Source organism: Paramormyrops kingsleyae, chromosome 7 (assembly GCF_048594095.1).
Source record: "Paramormyrops kingsleyae isolate MSU_618 chromosome 7, PKINGS_0.4, whole genome shotgun sequence".
In the NCBI taxonomy this organism is placed as follows: domain Eukaryota; kingdom Metazoa; phylum Chordata; class Actinopteri; order Osteoglossiformes; family Mormyridae; genus Paramormyrops; species Paramormyrops kingsleyae.
The window spans coordinates 29,596,855-29,621,952 of NC_132803.1; the positions used below are offsets into that span (position 1 = coordinate 29,596,855).

The window sequence follows — 25,098 nt, forward strand, 5'->3', positions numbered from 1 at the left end:
TTCACCACTCTGCCTCCTCTTGGTCACCCCTTGAACTGCAGACTGAGTGTGTGAAAGGGGCTGCCACTTGCGGGTGGGTCATCAACTGACACCCCCGTGGTCATGCTGTCAGGTATTCATGCATGTCCTGTCACATAAACAGCCCCAACTAAAAGATACAGCAAATCCTACAATGAGGTGATGTTACTGATCATCTTCTCATGCATGGAAATCCAACTGATCAGTCATAAACACTCTCATACACATTTCATATTGAATGGCGTCATCAAAGCGATGGTCAAAAGTGAGCCGAAGGTGATATTATGGGGGGTAAAGCTCTAGAAGCTGAACGCCTTTTGGCTTTTTGGTCACGGAGACTCCGTGATATCTCAGCCTTCAGGATAAGATGACAAATGAATCGCACGCTCCATCGTTCTCTTGCGTTATTCCTGAGTTTGTACACATAGATTTTCTTCATTAGATCATTATTTGACATGACTGCTCTTTAGGAGACCACTTCTGAAGGACCTTCTGCTAAGCAAGCTACCCTGCCCCAAGGCGATGGCGTCATTCTTCATGCTGATGCCCTTACCTTTACACCATTTCCCCACTTCCTGTCTTTAAGAAGGACCAATGATAAGTGATGTCACATGACGGAAGAGCCCGTCTCTGATTGGTTTAGTTCCTTTTCCAAATGAGTCATTTGGTCCAAGGTTTATATACATGCTTATATTTCCATTCATCAGCACCATCCATCTTCTGACCCAGCCCATCAGACAAAAACAAAAGCAGCACAACAAAACATACAAAGCGAACTTTTCAAAAAGATCACAATGGGAGGGGGCTGGGGGGGCTGCAATATTGCCATATCAGGCCACATAAGGAACACGGGTGGCCTTGTTTAACAATGAGCATGAAATGCTAGATGCTCTGAGCAATTCTGCTCCAAAATTGAGCTCATCGTAAATAAGACATAAATATTTGTGTGCCCCAGCTGTCCAATAAACAAAGAGGGCTGATGAGAACATGTGAAGTCAAATAAATGGTCCACACCCTCACCCCCCCCCCCCCCCCCAAATGCCTCACAATCTTCACCTCACCAAAGGTGAAACAATGGATACTCCTCAGACACTGACGTTAAAAAGACGAAAGGTACTCTTCTACAGGGGTGCTTGACCATTGGGGGGCTCAGCTTGACCATTAGGGGGATGCCACTTTCAATCTGAAGAAATATGACCCCCCCCCCCCCCCCACTCAACTATAAAAATTGTACATAATGTGTACATTGAAATGGAGCAAATCTGTAAATGGATTTTGAAAAATAACTTTTCAGGTGGGGGTGAAACAGAAAAATAGGGTGGCTGAAGCCCCCCTAGAATTGCTTTTGTATCTGACCTGCTGAAGACTCACCAGCACATGGAGAGAGGCTGTAAGCATTAGCCACATCAAGTCAAGTGAGCTCCATTATCACACCAACCGCCTACAGGCAATACAGTGGCATGAAGTAGCATTTAATTTCCTGGTTTGGTTTTTGTTTGCTTGCTTTTTAAATGAAAAAGTTCATGTCTGACTGACTCATTGCCAAAGGGGCCAATTAATAACCATTACGTTATTTCAGACTTTAATGAAGAACCTCTCATGTATACCTTAATATGGCTCCCCCTCCCCACCTCTTCCAGCACATTACTGATACTGATTTTCATTATTTCACACTCTGCCCACGAAAACACACTCTGAGCAGCAGTTTTTTTATGTTCTTCAGAACCAAACACAATAACACAAAAATATCTGTTATCCTAAGAGGTTTCTGTGGGTTATGACCCCCAGGGGTACCCAACACCCGATCACGCTCTTAGATTAAGTTCTGTAAAGCGAGCTCTGTGTGTCCTGACCTCGTGGGGGGCAGTATTGGAAAACGGTGAGAATTTCACAAGAATTTCAACTGAAGGAATGGTGTCTAAAATGTGGCGACCAGCTGGCGAGCGAGAAACAAGGACAGCATTAAAAACCCTTGAGATCTGATGGCGATGCCTGGGGACAGAATGCAGGAGATGCATCCAAGCGGCTTAATTTGATGGAATATAACCTGTCTAGTACAGACGAAAAAAAGAGAAATGTTTTCATTTGTGCTCCTAGCCAATCTGTCACGGCAAAGGGAACTTCATCTACACAGACATGACAGTAGACATTAGTTCCCTTTCATGTTACTCTGCTTAAAGCCCCAGTGAACACGAGTGCTGACCTGTTATGACGACTCCTGGATTAATCCTCGCACCCTCTATGACTAACGGCTCAGGCTTAGCAACCTGCAGATCCGCCTTTCTTTTCTAGCTGTACTGGTAGCACCAAAGGATCATGGGAAACAGATTCTACGGGCATTTGGAGGTGGGAAAGTGGATGGGGACTGCGATCGTCTGGTTTAACAGCGTGTTAAAGCAATCCTTGGGAATAATTAAAGTTAAAAATGGGGGAAAGAACCAACAGATTACAAAAAAAAGAAAATGCAGCACCTGGAGAAATTTTACAGCTGATACATTTTCTGTAGACGTGGGATTTGACTGGAACTAATGTTTACTCCAGGAGGACAGAAAAAAAATCACAAATAACATAAACTATAAATGTTTCATTATGTCAATAAATCTAAGACATGCTGACCGTCTATCAGACTAAAAATTCTCATGTGTGCTGTAGTCTTAGTCATTCTCACGTTTATAAACTTTAAATGCATTGCAATTTGTATGGAATGTTTTTCACTTTTGCCAAAGCAATTACCTGCTCTATAAAATGTAATTTATTCGTTTATGGGGCTGGTGCCAAGATAGCCAAGTTTTATTATAATTACCATCGTATTATTAATTTCCCTTCAGAAAAATACCTTAATTTGATTGACTTAATTACCCATTCATCACTGAGCATTAAGTAAAGCAACTTAGGACCTTTTCCAGGATTTGCACCTATAAACTTACAAACATGAGCCCAATTCTCTAAACGCTGCACCAACTGCTACCTGATTTTAGGCTCCTGTCCCATACATGAGTAAAACTGAGGCTAAATGTTAGGAAGCAACAGCATCTGAAACATAGCAACCGTGGAACACAGAGCATTGACCCAAACTACCATTTAGGATTGGAATTTGCATAACCGATTTAATTAACCTAGATGTCATTTGTCATTTTCTTTCCCAGTCTGACAGGCTGGTCAGATGGGGGCCCCCTGGTGGCCGTTAGCTTGTCTTTTGTCCTGGGCTTGCCCTCCTTGAGATTAGTGTTAGAGGTATCATCCTCGGGGTATTTTCTCCTCCATTTCGTAATCCATAGGTCCGTATTTGGTGATGCGGCATCCTTGGCACCAGGCTGAAGGTAACTCTGGCTATATTACCAAAGCACTTATGTAAGTCGCTCTCACTAAGGGTGCCTGCCAAATGCCATAAATGTAAATATATTACTCAAATCACTGTCCACCTCTGTAAAAAGAAATGGCAGCTATGGAAGCCATGTGAATTAGGAGATCATGGGGTTAAAAAAGATGATGAAAATGTTGAAAAAAAAAAAAGATTCATCATTCTTGTTTTGGTGACTTGACCAAAAACGCCTCTGGGTCCCATTCGGAAATGTGTTCCAGACCAACATAGCTGGAAAGTGTGGTCACACCACGCCGATCCATGGAGACGTGTAATTAGGTAACGAAGGCCGGATGCTTTTTTTGTCCATTAGAGTGCTTTTTCCAGCCTCTGGTGGATCATTTTCTCACGTTGCCCACCATTGTTTCTTACGTTTGTGTATGACAGCATAACAATTTAGAGCTAATGCTCCGCACTAGCGTGTGGCCAATATGGCCGAACTCAAGAAAAATATACAGGGAAGGCTGTGAATTGTCATAAGTGGAAGCCTAAAGGAATTACAAAGCCAAAGTCCCTTCGTCTGTCTGATTACCTGTGATTCATGTACCCTTGGGCCCCATCATGGTTGCTCATCCGCAGTCTGTCTTAAACGCTCATTTCGTTCCATCCTGAGCAACTGGGGATCTCAATTCCTCTTTGACAGTTTCTCTGATTAGTTGCAGCACCTCCTAGGGCTTCCAGACAGTCTAATCCATCTCCACCTGCTCCATCTTATGAAGTAATAGGTGAAGCATACAGACGACCTTCAGAAGCTCCTTCAGAATTTTACAGGAAACGGGAAATCTGATGCGATAAACCAGACATGCATCACAGCATAATCCTTGGGGCATCAGTGTTCCAAACACACATGACCTCAGCATCCGGACAAATAAACGGATTTGGTTTGCATCAGTTAAATAAATTTTCTGTGTCATGAATATGTCGGCTAGCACATTAATACCATGAAATGAAAATTATTACAGAATGAAAGGTGAAATATCAAACACCAGGCCGGCTTGGGCGTTCAAGTTTCCACAAAGGAGCCCATCACTGCAAATAAATAATTGAATAAGAGTCTGGCAATAAATCACTGAAGTCAAAATCAACATAGTTACGGGGATTTAGAGATGTAACTGGAACAATGCAAGACTGTCAGAGCACCAAACTAAATCCTATCATAGGTTTTCAAAACTAAACATCCTGATGGCAAACAGTGAGAGCAAACCCTTTTTCCCTTGGAAATGAAATTATACCTGAACCCAAGCAGTCAACAAAAGGCATTTTTTTTCTCCAGTATTTCCCAACTCTTTATGTAAATACAGCTGAATTGCAGAATTGACAAAAGCTCTCCTGATAACATCGTCGGCCATCTCCAGGTACAAAGGAATCAGTGCAGGAGGCACACAGGAAAAAAACAAGAACAAGATTGTAAAAAAAGAGTGTTCTGGAGGAAAAGGTGAACCTACAAAAATCAACACCTTTTAATTATTGAGAAAGACGCTTTCAGGACTGTTCCCAAGTACCTTTTCCTATGTTTAATGTACTGAATGGTTTGGCATGGTGGACTAAGGGCACTTTCAGGGCAACATCCTGTTCAGCATTTAACTTTTCAACACTGTGCTAGCAAATACGAGGCTTGAAACAATGCCGCCCTTCGCACATGCGGAGCCGTGCCGTGTGATGTCACCCCCTCCGGTTCACCCATCTCATTATCAAAATCCATCAGCAGTGTATGTTTTAGCATACCGCTGGGGACGGCCATGATCCCGGGATTACCCCAGTTTGCCTGGATCTGCCAAGGTCTGCTCGAGTTGTAAATATTCCACACAAACAAGGCCTGTGCATAAACAAAGGACTACAGTACCATGATTCATGCAAGAAATTCTGCTATGCTGCGATAAGTAGAAAATGATAGGAAAAAAAACACACCCACAGACATTAAAGCTAGCTCTACTGGTCAGAAATCAGGATTTGAACAACAAATCCCTGAAGGCCAAAGGATGAAGGCGACTGCAGGGGTAAAAGTTTTTGAAGCATCAAATGCAGCCTATTTGGGATGCACAGTCGATTTACCCGCTATGGTCAATGTAACATAAGCATACAAAGAGAAACGCAGTGACTCACCACCAATGGGTCGGCTCTTTTGCTCGAGATATGCCCTCTGCAGGAGGCCCCTGGGAATGCGGGAACCCCAGGGGTGTCTCTCCACTACAGGCGCCAGATGTATGATTCATTTGGGCCACATGAGTAGAAAACACAGCTGTTCCAGAGCCCTGGCCTTAAAGGTCTCTGACCTGACATAGCAGGCCAAGAACCCAAAAGATACATTCCGTAGTCAGGGTTAAACTGGAAACTGAGAGCCCCCACGATGGAATTTGTTGATCGGGGTGGATTTCCATGATAAATCTCAATTTTTGCTGATTGGGGGTGTGGGGGTGGGTTTCCCCAGTCCAGCTAATAGTTAAAGAGGAGCATTTCAGGTTAAAGACCTAAGCAGGTAAAATTTGTCAGTGATGTGTTTCCATAAATGAAAGATGCCTTAGCATTTTGTTCTGAACATCTGGGAAACGTCACTCACAGGTGAAGCTTAATTGCCGCATCGCTTAATTGCCTTGTCAAGATTAAGTACCACTGAATGTCTTTCACGAATTCCACAATTGCTCTGGGATTAGCTCTGTTTCATGTATTCTTTGTCTGTTATACTCCTAGAAGGGCAGTGCATGTCTTCCTACTGCTGTTACATTCTCATATAGATGAATCTACTGCAGACTCTGTATGAGTCCATCTGCTTAAGAATCATACACATTGTATAAATTATGAGGGACCTGCATTTGTAGTCCAGGACCTTCTATCGGTCATGCCTAAGAATGAGGCTTAGAGAACTGTGAGCAGCAGGAGATGTTGAAGCACTACTGGGGGACAAACCTCTACGCGTGAGCTCATCCCAAATATATACACCACAGTCCTGGGGTCACCATCATACATGCATCATTTCCGTATGTCAGTCCCATATGAATAATGATGACACCCAGCTGGTCTGAGAATGCAGAACTGGTTGGTAGCTATTTAAAACCAGTTGGTATGAATATTTGGAAAAGGGGCCTGTGTTATAGCTTAGAGAAAGCAGGGATTTTGGTAGTGCACTTTGTCATTCTATTTTCCATTTAGTTTCTCTAGGGTCAGTGATCAGATTTATGTGACAGTCCCAAGTTCTAAACTTAATGTTTCAGTTCACCCATCATAACCTCTTCAGCCAACTCCGAACACCCAAAACAGGCTTTGATGTATGATGATGGAACATATTTTGCAAACCTTCCCCATCACTGGACCTGCATACTGAATAACATAAAATACACCAGCCTCACGGGGAAGCAGAGAAGCGTATTAAGCACAGGACCAGAATGCACATCTCAATTAGATGTGAGCAAATCCTGCCGTCAAGCAAAGTGAGAATCAAGCCGGCAGCTGAAGGTCTTTGAAGCAAATAGAACTGTTTGGTTGCATGCTGATGAGTGTGAACGAGAAATCAGCTCAGCTGAGGATTGATTAAAGGTTTTAATTTGGCTGGGGATTACCAGAGCTCCTTCCACCAAATACTGGGCATCAATCAGCCTTTCTGCTTGTACTGCAGTCTCCCCTGGTTTCTCCTCAAACCTAATTTTGCATTCAATTCAGGCGAATGACATCACCCCTACACGCTGCCAATCCACCCCCCACCACACACACACACACCTCCTCAAACCCACACAGACAACCCCCCCCCCCTCCCCAAGGCTAATCCATCCCGAGGGCCTTTATAGATTTCCTCTGTTTGACCAAATCCATGCTCACACAGTAGTACAATGGATTAAATTCCAGTGAGATCTGTTCTAAACTGTTAGCATTTCTCCCAGAGACTTGGGTTAAACTAGGGGGGACGACAATTTATAACGGACAATTCCAGAACCTTTTACGACATCATTCTGGAAGAATAACTGCACAAATCAAGTTATGTACATTTACCACTGTCATAAACGACAATGCATCAAACTGGTAAGGCTAGAACAGGGAGAGCGAAACAGAGAAAGGGCTTATTGAAATAGCAACACGATATATCAGGGACTTTCTAGGAGTGGAAACACATCAGCTCGGCAAACGTAGGTCCAAGAAGCTGGTGGAAAAGAAAAAAATCGAAAGAAAAACACTCTCCAAATGTGATGCTACAGCGACGTGGCCGATGACCAACTCCAAAAATGTTTCTGTTACCCAAGAGACACAGAGCAGAGCAGTGCTGTCGCCGTGGCTGTAAACACGGACAAACATGGGATCGGAGCCACGAGCCGCGCGTACCAGTCTGCACCTGAAGCTAGCACGTTTCGGTCATGTCGGCGAGCCGGGCTTCAGCTCTGCCGCAGTGCCTCCTCAGCTGAGTTTGGCCAAAAGACACGTTTCACTCATCGCAGTGGCTTTGGACTCCAGCTGGATTTAGTGCGAGGTTTACATTTGATTCGTTTAGCTGGCGGTCGTAGGCAAAAGCGATGTGCATTCCTCACTGATCAAAGATGTCAGCGAAAGTTGACGTATGCGAAACAGCGGGTCCCGATTTATCAAAAAAAAAACGCTATTGCAAATTAAATTGGGATGGGGGGGGGATGCATGTATGTTTAAAGGGAAATTGCAGAGTTCCAACATAATGCTTTGGAATATGTATTTTGACTAGTTACGCCTGTGTCCCTCAAGACTAGAAGTCCCAGGCTTGATATATGATCGAGCTTCACTAAGGACTGTTGTTCTACTGCACAATGCTTTGTGTTCCTAGCTAGCCTGTCTCAGGTCAGTGCTTCAGTTTTGTAACCTCGCCATTTGGTTTTTGTCTTTCAGTTCTCGGCCCCCTCTGCTCCCTACAATCACCTGCACCCGAGTCCTTTCCCTGCACACGTCACTCCAGATCCTCCCAGCCAATGAGCAGCCCCGTTTCCTGGCTGTGGCCAGTCTCGTACACAGTTCAGCCCAAATGGGAACCGCCTGGTTCGAGGTCCATCGCATCTCCATCTTTTCAGATGCTTCCCTTTTTCAGCTTCCTTCCAAGAAAAAAAATCTTTTTTTTTCCTCGACTGAGCTTGAAACACCAGGCTGTTGTGTATTTTTTTTATTGGTCCTATTTTTTTACAAGTTCAAATAAATAGTAGGTCCAATTTAATTCTGGATGAGGTAGACCGTAACATAATGGAGCTTCTGTGTTTGTGGGGACAGGGTGACACTGGGGTGATATACTGTACACATCTTCCTGGTCCCTTGTGACAAATATAATTCAGTTTTGGCCATGTTGCCTATATTTTTTGTAGCCCCCCCCCCAACATCAGGTTATAGCAGACCCTCCCATTGGGGCTCTGCTTTCAGATCCAGTGATATATTAGTTCAGAAAGAATCCACATGTTTATAAAGTGTTAAATAGCCAAGCACAAAAATACATAAACTGAACCTTTAGTGAGTTACAGTTCCAGTCGGCCTCCAGTCTGCAAACAGCAGCCACCTAGAATTTAATAATATCCTGTTCAGAGAACCTATGAAGGATCCTTTCTCTTTTATACATGGTTAAACTAGGGGACACTGCTGAAAATAAAAAAGCGATCATCGTGTGGAACATTGACATGAGATTTAAAACCTCAGTTTCTGCTCTAAATAGCTAATTTTGTCATGAATACATATATTCTATTTTAGTCCCATGTCTCCTTTTGATATTAATTACCTCCATGTTTATACCTTTATTATTTTTATTAGTATGTTTTTTTTCCTTTTTGTGTTACATCACCGGGGAGCGAAAGTCGTGCTAAAGCATAAGAGTATGTGTGAGGAGTCTTTTCTCGTACCTCTCTGCCAGCGTCGTCAGATTCCCGCCGTAGCGTAGCTGCCACTCTGCCTCGTAACGCTGACAGATGTGCAGCGTGGAGCCGCCTGCCCGCCGTTGCCTTCCGAGCCCCTCAGTCAAAGGGAGCAACTTTCTGACAACTGCAGAAGCAGATCTGACACAAGCCACGGAGGCAAGGCACTGACTCAGCGGCGACTTCAAAGGGTGCGAGAGACAGCCGAAGTCTGGACGAGGCCCCCTTCTGGCCCGTCTGCCTGTGCCACCCCCATCCCCCCAAGTCAGCTCAGACTGAATGAGGTCATGGAAATTAATATTACACCTTCAGGAGAATTTCCCCTGCAGCTGTTAATATTACAAATACAATTACTGTGTACCAGTCGTGTACATTTCCCATCTGAGAGACCTCAATTCAACAGGACGCTGCCAGCTTTTCTATGTCTATGCTGGGAACACATGTTGGCACTCGATGAAAAATAAACACAAATAAAATAATTAACTATGTTCTAAATTATGCAGGCCGTTATCCAACTGTAAAATCTGAAACAGAATATCTGTTACTATATTCTATTATATAAAGACCTTCCATTGACTGGATCTTTTTTTGAAGGATGGCATGCAGACGGACCTTTCCGACAGATAGAGGATTATTCATCGTATAACAATGCAGTAAAAAAGCATTTTAACAAAATGTAAAGACTCATGCTATTTCTTTATTACTACACACTTGTCAATGGGAGGTTCAACAACCGCATGGGATTTAACTTGAATCCCTTTTCACCTGGATTATAATTCTCTAGAGATCCGAAATTCCAAGATTGATTTCGGCTCCTTAAAACCAGCTGAACTAAGGCTACAGGATGGGGAAAATGAGGTCCTTACACAAGGATTGTTTTTAGTATTTTTTGGTTTTATTACTACTTCTTGTTTTGTTTATATTTTTAAACATATATTTTTCTAAGTCATTAATAAACATATAAAGTTTTTGTATTAGATTTCTAGTGTGTTGCATAATTTCATCTCAACAACCTGCCACAATCACTGGAAGAACAGTGTCTACCTAACAAGACAGCATATTTAATTAGAAAGAAATGGTTCCCCAAAGTTAAATCTCCGGTTTAAAAATCTCTATAAGGAATTTAGCAAGATAAAACACTAAGCCAGACGAGGGATGTAACACAACGTCTGGCTTAAAGTTGTACCTTAAAAATTACAGTGTATTTTCCATCAGGCTCCAACACAGTGCTCACAGTCTAGTACCCAGACACAAGCCAAACACTTTGATTATTTTTAAGACCCAGCTGGATTTCAGTTATTCCTACCATTCATTCATCAGAAAAGTTATTACTTAATAAACGTTGTTGAATTATTCGCGTTTCGTGCCCAAGTGCAAAGAATAGCAATGATATGCAAAATGGGTCTATATGCCACCAGGACATTCTTGGAAGGGTGAATCCCAATGGCTTTAGCGCAATGAGAATGAAATACTTTAGTTAAACCCAGAAGCACAGCCTTGCTAAGCATTCTGGGTAACATGTCCAACAAGTGAAAACTTAACACAAAAATACAACAAAAAATGATGTGGCTGTATTTTGTTTGTGCTGTTTTGCATATTATAATGCAAATTTCACTGTTAATCTCAGTAGAGTCCCAGGGGGGTATTTTTAAGGGTAACGTTATCTGGTCTGTGATTTAGCAGTGCGTGGCATCCAAAAGCGATTATCAAGAAAGTGAGAAATTGCGCAATTATGCATTTAAAGGTGGGTGTATGCATAGCTTCAGGTAGATCTGTTGCCTCTCTGCTCCCTTTCTGGAAACTTTCCAAAAAGCCACTTTCCCAATGAAGTTCATGGAACTGGCTCCTGGTACCAAGTTCCTGGGCCCTTCCTGACTGGGAACTTTTGTGCCTGAGAACTTTTGTGCCAAGTTCCTGGGAACTTTTGTGGTTCCTGGTACGAAGTTCCAGGGCCCTTCCTGACTGGGAACTTTTGTGGCTCCTGGCCACTTTCACATGTTGCTTTCCCACCACACATCTAGAATGGTAAGCTTTATGCTATATAAGCATAGGAGACAAAAAAGCTTTTGTGGCTCCTGGTGTCAAGTTCCTGGGCCCTCCCTGACTAGGAACTTTTGTGGCTCCTGGTGCCAAGTTCCAGGGCCCATCCTGACTGGGAGCTTTTGTGGCTCCTGGTGCCAAGTTCCTGGGCCCTTCCTGACTGGGAACTTTTGTGGCTCCTGGTGCCAAGTTCCTGGGAACTTTTGTGGCTCCTGGTGCCAAGTTCCTGGGAACTTTTGTGGCTCCTGGTGCCAAGTTCCTGGGCCCTTCCTGAATGGGAACTTTAGTGGCTCCTGGTGCCAAGTTCCTGGGCCCTTCCTGAATGGGAACTTTAGTGGCTCCTGGTGCCAAGTTCATGGGCCCTTCCTGAATGGGAACGTTTGTGGCTCCTGGTGTCAAGTTCCTGGGCCCTTCCTGACTGGGAACTTTTGTGGTTCCTGGTGCCAAGTTCCTGGGCCCTTCCTGAATGGGAACTTTAGTGGCTCCTGGTGCCAAGTTCCTGGGCCCTTCCTGAATGGGAACTTTAGTGGCTCCTGGTGCCAAGTTCATGGGCCCTTCCTGAATGGGAACGTTTGTGGCTCCTGGTGTCAAGTTCCTGGGCCCTTCCTGACTGGGAACTTTTGTGGTTCCTGGTGCCAAGTTCATGGGCCCTTCCTGAATGGGAACGTTTGTGGCTCCTGGTGTCAAGTTCCTGGGCCCTTCCTGACTGGGAACTTTTGTGGTTCCTGGTGCCAAGTTCCTGGGCCCTTCCTGATTGGGAACTTTAGTGGCTCCTGGTGCCAAGTTCCTGGGCCCTTCCTGACTGGGAACTTTTGTGGCTCCTGGTGCCAAGTTCCTGGGCCCTTCCTGAACTGAGTGAAGGCTGCTCATCCCAGGTCCTGGGACCTTATCCCTGCAGGACGCTCGATTGCTAGGAGCAGTGGTGGTCATAAACTAGTTAATGTTAACGTTTGAAGGCTGGTGCATCTAGCAGTCAGAACATCTCATTTATATGGTGGCCCTGAAGTGCAAACACCCCGCCCCCCCCAAAATGTAAAACATTTATTAGTAGCCCCAGTCTATTGTTGTACATATTAGTCTATTGTTGTGCATGTCAGTCTATAGTTGTGCATAAATTACTATTTTGTAATGTCTTGTACTAGTCAAACTAATACAGCGCAGGAGTATGCACAACAATAGACTAACATGCACGCATGTTTACTTGTACATACACGCCCTTTCTGACAGTTTCCTTACCCCAGCAATGTCATTCCCTCATCTTATTAATGTATTTATACTCACACATATTTATACTGTTTAGTATAAACTAATACATTCTTTTTCAACATTATTTTTTGCAAGCATGTGTAGCCTGTAGACCGCCAGGCATGGGAATGCCACTCAGTAGCTTGAACAAGTGCTCCATGGACTCCATTAGCAACAATGATGTACCGTTTGCTTATCTTACCTGAAGGTAGTTCAGAGGTGGGTTTAACATCAAGAATCTCTTTAAGCTCTTTACCACAACCAGTGCAAAATTTCGCCTGCAAGGTTTCGGGAATCTTTTTGCCACAATGAGGACAATACATCTTTGCATTTTTCTGAAACTCTTCTTGGTTCACGTTCCTGTTATCTTCCTTCCTCTTAACGAGACAGACACTGTGTTCGTCCAATCAGCGACTATCCTTGTCAAATACAAATGTACCAACCATTTCTGGTAGAAATTAATGTTGTGTTCAGCGTTTTGGGAGCACATTTTTCATTTGGGGGATGCACTTTGCATTTGGAGGGCATTTTCATTTGAAATCGCGATTTTCATTTTTTGGGGGGGTGGGGGGTGTTTGCACTTCATGGCCACCATACATTTAACCCCCATAACAGTTTCTCTGACACAAATAACTGTGGTGTCGTTAAGTTAAGCCAACCAAATTACTACTGCATTGCCATCTTGTGGGGGAAAATGACAATTTTTTTGAATGCCAATAATACAAAAAGAGTGTTAAAAAGCATGTTGACGTATCATACAAAATAAATAACAATTGACATACTACGCCATCCTCATGGTGCCATCATCATGGCCTTATACCCACTATCACCACGGTCACCATGGTGACCACCTCATGCCCTGCTCGCACCCACCCTTTACATAATTTAATAAGAAACACTAGGATCTCCACTGCCCCTTCAGCAACCCTGCAGCAATATTTTATTTTCATCTTATTTATAAAACCAGACAACAATAGACCCACAGAGCTTTGCTTTCCAAAACCGGCAACAGGAAAGACAAAACCTGCTTTTAGCCATTAGGGGAAAGACTAGGAATTTTAAAACATGCAAAAGTGGCCTTTCATGGTATAGGTCAAAGGTCAGGTGGTACAACCCACACTAATGTAGCTTTGTGTCAATCCCAATATTACAATGAAAATGGTTTGTCTCTAATGCATATTTATTGTGCCTCAAAATATAAAAAACATTAATCAAGCTTCTACAGAGCCATTGAAATTCCATAGAAAACACTATGATAACCATATCACAGAGAAAGAGAGAGATTTTAAACTTTAATGGGTCTAATATGAATTTCATAACCCCAGAATTCTGTGCCCATCTACAAAAGCACTTCTGTTTCTTAGCAACTGATGCGAACAATTTAATATTAACCTAATTTTCTGTATTTACTACAGATTTTACTGGATGGTCATTAGATAAAAAGCACATTCCTCATTGCTGAAGTAATGCTGCAGATACAGCTGTGGAGTTCAGCCTTAGAACATCCCCCGGCGTCTGATCGCATCAGCCAGTACCCAGGGCCGTTCCCGCCCTGCCTTGGCGTAAACGTGGCTCCTGGTCCAGATTTCATTGCTTCTTTGTTCTTCATACGTAAGGAACCTCTATGATCACAGTGATCATAAAGAATAATGGTGGAACACTACCCCAAGGCAGTGGACGGGGTACAGCATCAATCTTGATTAAAACGCACTCATTCATTTTCATTACAGAATTAGTCGATAGAGTTGCTAATATTATGAAACCAACGTATTAATTTAGAAGCATATTAAATGCTGCTTATGCCGTTAATTCAAAAATGAAACCAAAAGCCAGCCATGTGATCGACATGGTCTATATACATAATGCTGTTTATACCTGAGGATGTGTGGAATGCCATCCATCCATTTTCTATAAGCACTTACCTATTCAGGCTTGTGGAGGGTCTGGAGTCTATGGGCACAAGGCAGGGAACAACCCAGTATGGGGCACCAACAAACCCCATTCAGTCACACCTATGGGCAATTTAGTAACTCAAATTAATCTTAGCATGTTTTGGGACTATGGAGGGAAACCAGAGCATCCAAAGGAAACCCCACAACAACATGGAGAGAACATACAAACTCTACACATGGAGCCATGGCTGAGACTCAAACCCTGGTCCCAAAGGTGCGAGACCACAGTGCTAATCACTAGACAACCATACCAACAAATGTTTGAAGAAAAAAGGCAGAATTCTCAGAGAGTTGGGGTAATGTACTCTTTAAATCCGACCAATAGGTACGGAAAAGCATACATCATGCAATCATACTTTTAGACAATGAGTTTCATTCACTGAGCTGAACATGACTTCCACTCGCAAAATGCTGTGACTATCCTGTAGCCATTAATATTCACATGACTTTTTCCATTCAGCATATTTCAGGCCCATCAACCAGACATTATCATTAATTTACATTCGTGGTCCTCATGAAGTGATGGAAGTAATTCAGGTTAAGCACCTTGCTCATTTTGCTCAGTCAACCTCAAAATCGGCTCTGTGCCAAGCAGGCAAGATGCTATGATGGGCTATAAGACACATGCATTTTACTGTACATGTTCTGAGTACACCTTAGTCAGGTCCAAATCCAAGATCATACTACATACATATTAAATAATCGAGTCCTAGTCAAGACTGAGTCGAATAGGGGGGTCGAGTCTGAGATGAGTCTCAGCCCATTACCGGAGGTGGGCCCAGAAAATCAAAAGTTCAATTCTAGACCATGAATTTGAATTCAAAAACCATAAACTGACAATTACACAAATACCTCAAATTTTCAAATAACCACCATCTAAGAAACAATTATCTTCAACTAAGAAATAAATGATTTGCCAAACACAAAGATAACAGAAACATACGTACACTGCATCCTGTAATAAATATTAATTTCATGGTCTATGACTGTATTCTGTTGAATACAGTTTGGTTCTGGAACCAAAGAATAGCCAGACAGGAGGTGTAACACAACAGTTTCCTTAACTTTAAAGCTTAAAGTTAATACAAAGTTTCTTTCAAAGTCTTTTTTATTTATCAAACTTTTTGTTAAATATATTTTTTAAGTACACATAATGTAAATACAGTGCAGACAATGTCACACCATCACTGGGCCCTTGAGCTGGACCTTTAAGCGAGAGGTATAATGCTACACAAAATTCATGGCTCGATACACACCTTGGATTTGGATTCACAGTTAGGTGCAATTTCTGTACAGCAGGGAAAACAGTAATTTGTTTTGATATTGTGCAGACATAACTGGAAACCAGAACACCAAAAGTAATCAGTTTGTCCATGTGTCTGAAAAACAATCCTAAGTGCACCATGTGCACAAAATAAAAATAAATACACTATATGGACCAAAGTATTTGGACGCACCTCTTAATCACTGAATTCGGTTGTTTCGTTCAGACCCATAGCCACAGGTGTATAAAATCAAGCACCTAGCCATGCAGTCAGGTTTATAGACATTTGCAAAAGAATGGGTCATTCTGAAGAGTTCAGTAAATTCAAGCGTGGTACTGTTATAGGATGCCACTGTGTAATAAGTCAGTTTGTAAAATGTCTTCCCTGCAAGATATTACACAGTCAGCTGTAAACGGTATTATTGCAAAGTGGAAGCGTCTAGGAACAACAGAAATTCAGCCATGAAGTGGCAGAGCACGGAAAGTGGCAGCGCAGGGTTGCTGAGTGCTGAGGTGTGCAGTGCGTCACAGTGCGGATATAGTTACAACAGCTCTGTTGACTCAATAACTGCAGAGTTCCAAACTGCCTCTGGCATGAACCCCAGCACAAAAACTGTGCACTGGGAACTTCATGGAACGGGATTCCATGGTCGAGCAGCTGCATACAAGCCTCACATCACCTACTGTAATGCCAAGCGTTGGATGAAGTGGTGTGAAGCACCACGCCACTGGACTATGGAGCACTGGAAACGTCTACTATGGAGTGATGAATCACGCTTCCCTGACAGTCTGATGGATGAGTCTGAGTTTGGCAGATGCCAGGAGAACATTACCTGCCTGACTGCATTGTGCCAACGGTAAAGTTTGGTGAAGGAGGGATAATGGTATGGGGCTTTTCAGGAGTTGGGCTTGGCCCCTTAGGGACTGTGCCCCAGTGCATATACTGTAGTTCATATAGACATAATTGGGTGAGTTTGGTGTGGTAGATCTTGACTGGCCCACACAGAGCCCAGACCTCCACCCCATCAAACACCTTTGGGATGAACTAAAATGGAGATTGTGAGCCAGGCCTTCACATCCAACATCAGTGCCTGACCGCACAAATGCTCTTCTGGATAAATGGGCAAAAATTCCCACAGACACTCCAAAATCTTGTGGAAAACCTTCCCAGAGGTGTGGCAGCTGTTATAGCTGCAAAGGGGGGAACGACTCCATATTGATTTAGAATGGGGTGTCATTAAAGTTCCTGTAGGTGTAATGACCATGTGTCCAATACTTTTGTCCATATAGTGCATGTAAAAAAATTTGATTCTTGCAATCAGAATATTTACATTTTGAGAATCAATTCTAACTTAACCACAAACTAATTCTTAGTTACATACTGATCTCATGTTCATCATTCATAAACCGTAATGCATCTTTTATCTCAAGCAGGTGCCATATTTGTTAATAGATCTGTTAATTCTGTAAACCTTTGTGAACTGAAGGAACTACTGAGGGAACAAGTCATGAATATCAAGTTACATACTGATCTCATATTTGTTCATCATTAATGAATGATGACACATCTTTTATCCCAAGCAGTTACTATATTTGATACTGCATCTGTTAATTTGGTACATCTTTGTAAATTACTGAAGGAACTACTGATGAACTACTGAAGGAAAAAGTAATAAGTGAAATACTGATCAGATGTTTGTTCATCACTAATGAATCTTGATGCATGTTTTAAGTCAAGTAGCTACTACATGTGTTCATGATTTGTACTTTGGTAGTAACTGAGTTACTACTAAGTATTTGTGCCCCGTCAAGTAATGTGTTACCAGTGATGATTGGTGACCCCCCCACCCCACAGTTTTTATCGCCAAGATTTGGCAAGCACCCATTATTTGATATCAGATCAAAAAGAAAATCAGTGGTAACCACCCATTACTAATCTGTAGTGATAAACACCCTTCTTATGCTTTTAGCTCGGTCTGAATTTCCTGCCAACATGCCTTGAATGCTGTGAGGAGATGTTGTATGTGTTTCCAGCAGTTTATAGCACAGCCAACAGACAGTCTTGGTCTTATCAACTACTCTCTTTGCAGTTATGACTGACTGTAACCAGCATTAGCTGTAACCAACTCGCAGCCACAAATAGCATAATATTTTCCATGTTGAACATAAATTTGTGAATTTAGATTCTGTCCCTGTCGAGATATGTATTCATTTACTTCAGTGTGCGTTGTGAACTGAAAATGATGTATATGATGGATTAGTCTAAGTGTACTTTAAACATAACTACTACAGATGTGCCAAACATTGACCGGTTCTGTGATCTCACTCTCACCTGGGTTTCTCTGGAGTCCAAGGTAGGCGACGTGAAAAAGTTTCTGACACAGGGATTAATAAAATACAACAATAACTGTTTTTATAAGATGTTGGCTAGCTAGCTGATATCGCTAGATTACCATGTAAAAGTAATTTTTGTTGGATATTTGGCCAGTCGCTGCCTCTTGACAAACAAATCACTGGAAAATAGCGTTTTTCTTCCATCCCAGATGTCAATACCTACTGGAAGTCATGTCAACCAACTCAGTAAATGAAGATCCCGCATAAAAGCCACTTGTGGTTTATGTAAGGAAAATGGATAATTGCTGACTTGGCAGACATGATGAGGTTGTGAGTTGACTGCGTGGGTGCGTAGACAAAGTTGCAGAACACTAGAGGTAATGTAAGAAATCTGGGGTGGGGGGGCGCACAGCTGCATACAGACTGTAGACATGCACTGAGGACTTGGATGCACTTAGGAAGGTTTCTTGAGTCAAGGGCAAGTAAAAATTGAACCGAGTGCTTGACAAGACCAAGTCCATTCATATGTGGACTAGAGACTGGACTCAAAACTTTTTTGATTTGAGTTCAAATCGTGAGATCAGGTAGACGTGACCTGGTGAAACTTAGATGGGCAACATTTTGGCCACATCCACAGTGTTTGCCTGCAGAACAAATTATGGGTAACGTGGTGAGTGTGACACTCCGGTATAGTTACTAATGAAACCTCACTGATATCCATGGGGACCTCAGTGGAGAAGAGTATTAAGGTTCCTTTCCCAGTCATGAAATCCTTAGGATTATGCCCGTGCACGTTCACTATGCTAAGCCTCATCAGTTTCAAAGAAATGATCCCAACGATAACAGAACTGACATTGACATTTATTTATTTAGCAAATGCTTTCATACAGAGAGGCATACAAGGCTCAATTAGAGCTTTTTTTAAGGGCCCAATGCCAGTCCCAATCAAGGGGCTGTAACCAGCAACCTTCTGACTATGGGATTGGAACCAGCAACCTTGCAAACACAAGCACACAGAGTCACACACTGCCCAACACAATCTGCTCATCTGGCAATCTCTTTAGTTGTCCACTCCATGAACCCTGAAGCTCGGGAGAACTCCTTAAGTGTACGGCCCGGGCGATATTTTCAGAACACGGAGTGCTCCTGTGGACAACAAAAGGGAATCATTTGGAGTTCCACCACAGCTGTTTACATTTCAGTGAGTCCCACATGGAGGTAGCCCTTGGGACACAGGAGATCAAAGAACAGGGAGTTTTCAGACATAGAAGACCAACTTAAAAACAACACGTAAAAAAAAAATAAAAAAAATAAAAAAATGCAACACAGGCATATTTCTGGGTTCGGTGATTAGCCTGTATGTGCCTCATTCTGATTAAATTCTATTAAATTTAAACCATGCCATGTTTACTGGAGCCCTTAAAATGCAGCACTTTGACTGCTTTTCATTCCGTTTAATCAATGTTTTAGAAAGAGGTTTCCAAAATATCTTGCAAATCTGTAAGAACAAGTACAATATGTCTGTATGGTTTGCTCCAATCAGGACATCAAACTGGAACATGTGACACATACAGTATTGAATGCTGATGGGGTTTCCTGGTTTAGATTGTATAGGGAAGGGATCAACACTACATTCTGTGTTACTAAGGGCTGAAGAAGAACAGAACGCCTCAATTCATAGCATTAGACAAACATAAAAGGAAGGGTGAATTAGCATGAATGATCCCAGTCAGCTGACCACCCCTCCCATGACAGTGCCATAGCAGAAAAACAAATTTGTGAACTGCAAAGCTAAATCTTCCGGCAATAGCTATTATTAAAGTACTTCACGGCAGGCCTGAATTTGTCAGATAGGCCTGCAACATTCGTGCTGTGAAAATAAACATGCGGAATAAAAAAGTAAAAATCAAACCACAAATGCAATAAATATTTAGAACAAATATTTTTGTAATAGTTCTCTATAGCAGAGGAAGATAACATTCACAGCGGGAGAGAGTAAAGCTGCTGCCATGTGAATTTTCTAGATAGAGCATTTCATGTCTTGTTTAACTGGTACGATGAGTTTACCCAGTCACTTCCACAGTCTGCTTCACACCTCAGCATTACCATTAATGGGCATCTCATGTAAGCAAGCATAAGTGATTCTCAAACCGCATGACTGGCAACCTGCAGCATTGGGAGGGGCACGGGCTTTTTAGCCTTTAAGTAAACAAATAAAATTAGTATCCTCGCACCAGGGAGATCCTGAAGGCTTTGCATTCATTGAATGAACACATCTATTTGCAGACAGCATCCTTGAAAAGGGAACATTGAGTCTGATCTGCTCAACATCAATACACCCCCTCCCCCCCAGAGCCCCGAAACGTATCATTTATATTAGAGTGCACAGTGTGCATGGAAAAGCTGTTGGGTCGGCAGAATATAAAAAATCACTTTATGACAGAAACAACAGTTTCCTGGATGGTTTGGATTATTTACAGTTTTTAATCCCAAGCACTGCTCCCCAGGCGCTGAATTAGCTGCCCCCTGCTATGTCACGAAAGTCACATATGGGTTAAATGCAGAGGACACATTTCGTTGTTGCGCACTGTGTGCTGTGGTGTGTCGACAATGACCACTGATCACTAAATTCTAACTTCTAATTCTAAACTAGCCAAATCTCAGCTTGAGTATATTAACTTTCATCCATCATCTGCAGAACTGAACTGCTTATCTTGCTAAGGGTTGTGGTTTAACAGCGATATTTCAGTCAGGGCTAAATAATATTAGAATAGAATAGCGATACTTTGTTCTTCCCAGTAGGGACATTTCATTGATTTCCCCATACCCTTATATCTCGCTCCCCATGAGACACACAGACAAATTTGGAGTCAGAGTACAGAGTCTATAACTGTCTAGTGCTCCTGGATAAATTCCAGTTAAGGGTCTGACAGTGACATCACTCCACTGGCAACTGCTGACCTTTTGACCCAATTAATATTTATATGAAATAAACATTTAATATGTAATACATATGTAATATTTTCTAAACAATATATCTTAGCAGCCTTTGCAATTAACCAGAGAACTTTGCACCTGATGTGTTTCGTATCCAAAGAACAGACAATCCCACAAATCTCTATTGGATAAGCAGAGTTGTGTAATTCAGGTCCAGAGAGTAAAAGTCCAGACCAAGATTTTGTTTCAACCAACCAGTTGAGCATAAAGAGTCACAGGCACAGAGTGTTACGCCCTCAGCAGGCTTGGTGGATTGTTGTTTTCTTTGTGTTTTCTACTCCACTCTCTAGGTGGCTCCGACGTGCGCTGTTCTGAGGAGATGGACTTCAGTTATATAAGACGCCCATTTCCGGTGATCCAAGGGCTCCACTCCTGTCGGCCGTCCGACACGAACGCTTCAGCATGGAGCCTTTGGCGGCGTTTTGCCCTTTTGTGGTGTCACGTTTGTTTTGTCTTTTCTTTCCTTTGTTTCCTTTGTTCGTTTAGTTATGTAATTTGTATGTCTCGAGCTGGTGGAGGTTGGTGTTTTTTCTCACATTATTATTTTAGGTTTAGTTCAGTACAGAAGCCAGAGACCCGGAAGACTCACCTAACTATCGTTTTGGTTTCTGGTCAGGAGACAGGAATAGACTGTTTTCCCTAAGTTAGGAAGTCGGGGGGGTTCTTTTTTCTTACGTTTGTTAGAACGTTGTTTCCACTGCCTTGCTATATTGGTTGATGATTCATTAAATATTTTTGTTTTCGTTCACCACCATCTCTATGGCTTCCTTATGTTATGTTGTACCATTCTGCTAATTGGTGCTCACGTGACACAGAGTTTTCAACTGGTTGGTTGAAACAAAATCCCGGTCTAGACTTTTACTCTCTGGACCTGAATTACCTCTATGGATAAGCAGTTGGAGGTTAGGTGCGTAGAACATACGACAGCTGGGTTATGTTTATGGTTTTGGGTGCCAGTTTTTGCACTGTAATGGACCATCTTGCCATCGGGGGGAACCCCTGCCTTGTGCCCTGGGCTTCCAACAGCCTCACCACAACCCTCCATCAGATAAGCCGTTATGGAACAGAGATGGACGGCTGATATCTGTCTTTGCCTGGTGATTTTAGACCATTAGGCACCAAGTATTAGATTCTAGTTACTTCCAGCGTTTTTGATGTTGAGCGCGTGAATGCTTTTATTACGGTTACTTTTCATCTTGACGTTTATGGCGCCCGTGTCGTTGCGGCCGAGGGTGACGGCACATCCACAAGGGGTGGGAGAGGCTGAGGGAGCAATAAATGCAAGAGTCCTAATGACAGGGTCCCCCTACAGTGACTGTGAAAGCATGGCAGATCACAGCAATCTGGGCAGCGGGAGGCAGGTCCTGGTCTCCCTTCTGTTCAGGTGCCAGAGACCCACAGGCGTTCCAAATCCAGACATCATGTGTAACGTTACCCCCCCACACACACACACCTCATCAGAGCATCATGGGAAGGGCCAGGTTAAGATCACCTCACAATCAATGCAGAATACCTGTTCTTCATCTACACTCATAATCATAATCTTTGGCCTCCTCTTCCTCATACTGATACCGTCTTCTCTGCCTCTCAGCCCTGGAGAGAAAAACCAAACCTCAAACCCCATCCATCATAAACGTAACAAACCCAAGTAGTTCACCCTCTCTTTTCTTTGTCACAGTCTTTTTTTTTGACGTGCATTGATTCCCATATGAACGTGTGAATACGAGCTCGTCACTCCAGGATGCTGTGGTGTAACACGCAATGCATAAGGGTGAGCGCTGAGACATGGAGCGAGCCTAAGCTCACGTCCTTATAGCGACAAGGCACCGGAGGCTTTACAAGCCCAGGCCCATGTCTGGTCCATGTCACCCCTTCTTTTCTGCAGACAAAGGCATTTAGAAACATGTCAACAGAGGAAAAAACGTTTCAGCTGATCCATGCGGCGCTTGGAAAGAACGCTAAGCAAAAACATGCTACTAATATCGCTGAACAAATACGTGTGTGAGGAGCCTTATTAAATTATGCACAAAATGTTTCTCAAAAGTCATATTTCTTTCAATCCATTTAATTCAATTTCATTTTAATACATAGTGGCCTTCAGTTAGAATTCCCTTACAAGCCTATTTTATAACAAATCAGCAGCATGTGTAAAAAAAAAAAAAAAGTTAATTTAAGACAAGAGGGGTTAATTTTATTCACTGCCAGACAAGGAGAAAACAGAGAAGGAAAGAAGACGGCTGGAGGAGGAAATGTCAGGGGTCCAAAGCCACCTGGAAACGCAAACATTCTGGGGCTGCTGTCCTAACAGTATATAAGCAGGTGTTTGTGCGCCTCTAACGAAAAAGGCAAATGTCAGCCAGCTGAATACATCAAGGCCCTACTTAAAGAAATATTACGATAACAGTAACATTTTAAAGAAGCATGAGAGGAACAACAGCAGCCCTCCTGAGAAGGTTCCAAGAGAGAATTAAAACAGTCCGAGCCATGATCTGCAGTGTGTCCCCTACTGCAAAGCCACAGCATGTGTTGCTGTCCTCTCAAGTAATAAATATTTTCTGTTAGCATTTGGTTCTTTTCAAGGTTATGATCCTTCAAAAAAACTTAAAGTGATCAGTGAAAACTTGGATACTGACTCATTGATCAATGTTGGCCAGAGCCTGTCCTATAACTGAAGAAATTTAAGGTGAGCAATCCGCCAAAAGCACTAGACTTGCTGTCTCTTCTTGGTCCTTCTGATTCTCTTTGGCACCGGTGCCAGGGTTAGTCAGGGACAAACAAGAACAATTCTGTCATGGATATCACTGATTCACACAAATCCTACAGCTGTTATTTACCTGGGTGTGGGATAGAGAACATCTAACCACTGATCACAACAACATGGCTTACCTAAGCCCCCCACCCCCCCCCCCCACCACCACCACCACCACCACAATACAATAATTCCTCCATTCATCTTATATTTAATGCTTCTGGGACTTCTTTTCTTTGAGAAAGGGCTTCCAAAAATCCAAAAAAGCATTCTCTGTAATGCTTTATTGTTTTCTTTCAATTTTCATATGAAGTTATTCATTTTTTAAGACCCAAGGAACCTATTACACATATTTACGTCTTTCATTTCCTTCAGAGATGGGTGAAGCATTGTTCTGGAGATAAGCTCCACTGGTGTGTAGGACCCAGCGGTGACCTGGCAGAAAGAGAGGACCTCTGACTCATGGAGGACACATCTAGGACCAGGACAGGAATCCAAATGGCCTTTGAGCTGCCGTGGAGACCCTGCGCTCATATTATGCTTAATTAGAAGGCTGACATGTACATGCAATGTTAACCCATTCATACAACTAATGAGTAGATATAAATATCTGCTCAGGCACTACAGCAACCCCGTCCTTGGGACCTGATGCAGACACTATCCGAACATGTTCCAAGCAGAAAGATTCATGTAAAAGCAATGGATACAACAGCCAAGGTAGCAATCAGTCAACAGTGAAGACCAAGTAGACAAAGAGCAAATTGCCTTTGCAACTTAATGGCCATTTTCACACTCATTAAAACGGCACTTTACGTTTGCACATTTCAGCCACATCCTTCTTATAACCCTTTCATTACTACATACCATGAAATGGGAACCTCCATTACCACATAGGCCCATTCGTTTGTTCCTGTATTTTTTGTCCAGAGTGATTCACACCTCTTTTATAGGCCTCTGGAGAGCAACAATCACAATATTCCCAAAACACAGAGAGAGCAACCATTAGATTTACACCTGTGTTTCAAACACCCATCACTGGAAATAATTAGATATATGACTGATATCATTTCTAAGTGGCTCTGCTGGTGGAGAGAGCCTAAATCACACCGCAAAGCATTTAAATATTTACAGGACGGCTGAGGGCTCATCTCGGCAAAACCATCAAGACTGAATTCCATGGAACTTCTAATGGCACAGAACTTACAACCAAGAGGTCTACAAGGAGACACAGATGAGCCACACAAGGCAAATTCCAAGCAGACCGGGCTTGACAGCTTTTACATTTACTTTATTTGGCA

The 25,098-nt window shown here is 42.7% G+C and overlaps 1 protein-coding gene across 1 annotated transcript in view; it reads right to left on the bottom strand.

Annotated features, from left to right (window-relative positions):
* Positions 1–25,098, bottom strand: part of LOC111835357 (tenascin-like) — an 86,564-nt gene that overhangs the window by 50,629 nt on the left and 10,837 nt on the right. The window lies entirely within an intron of this gene.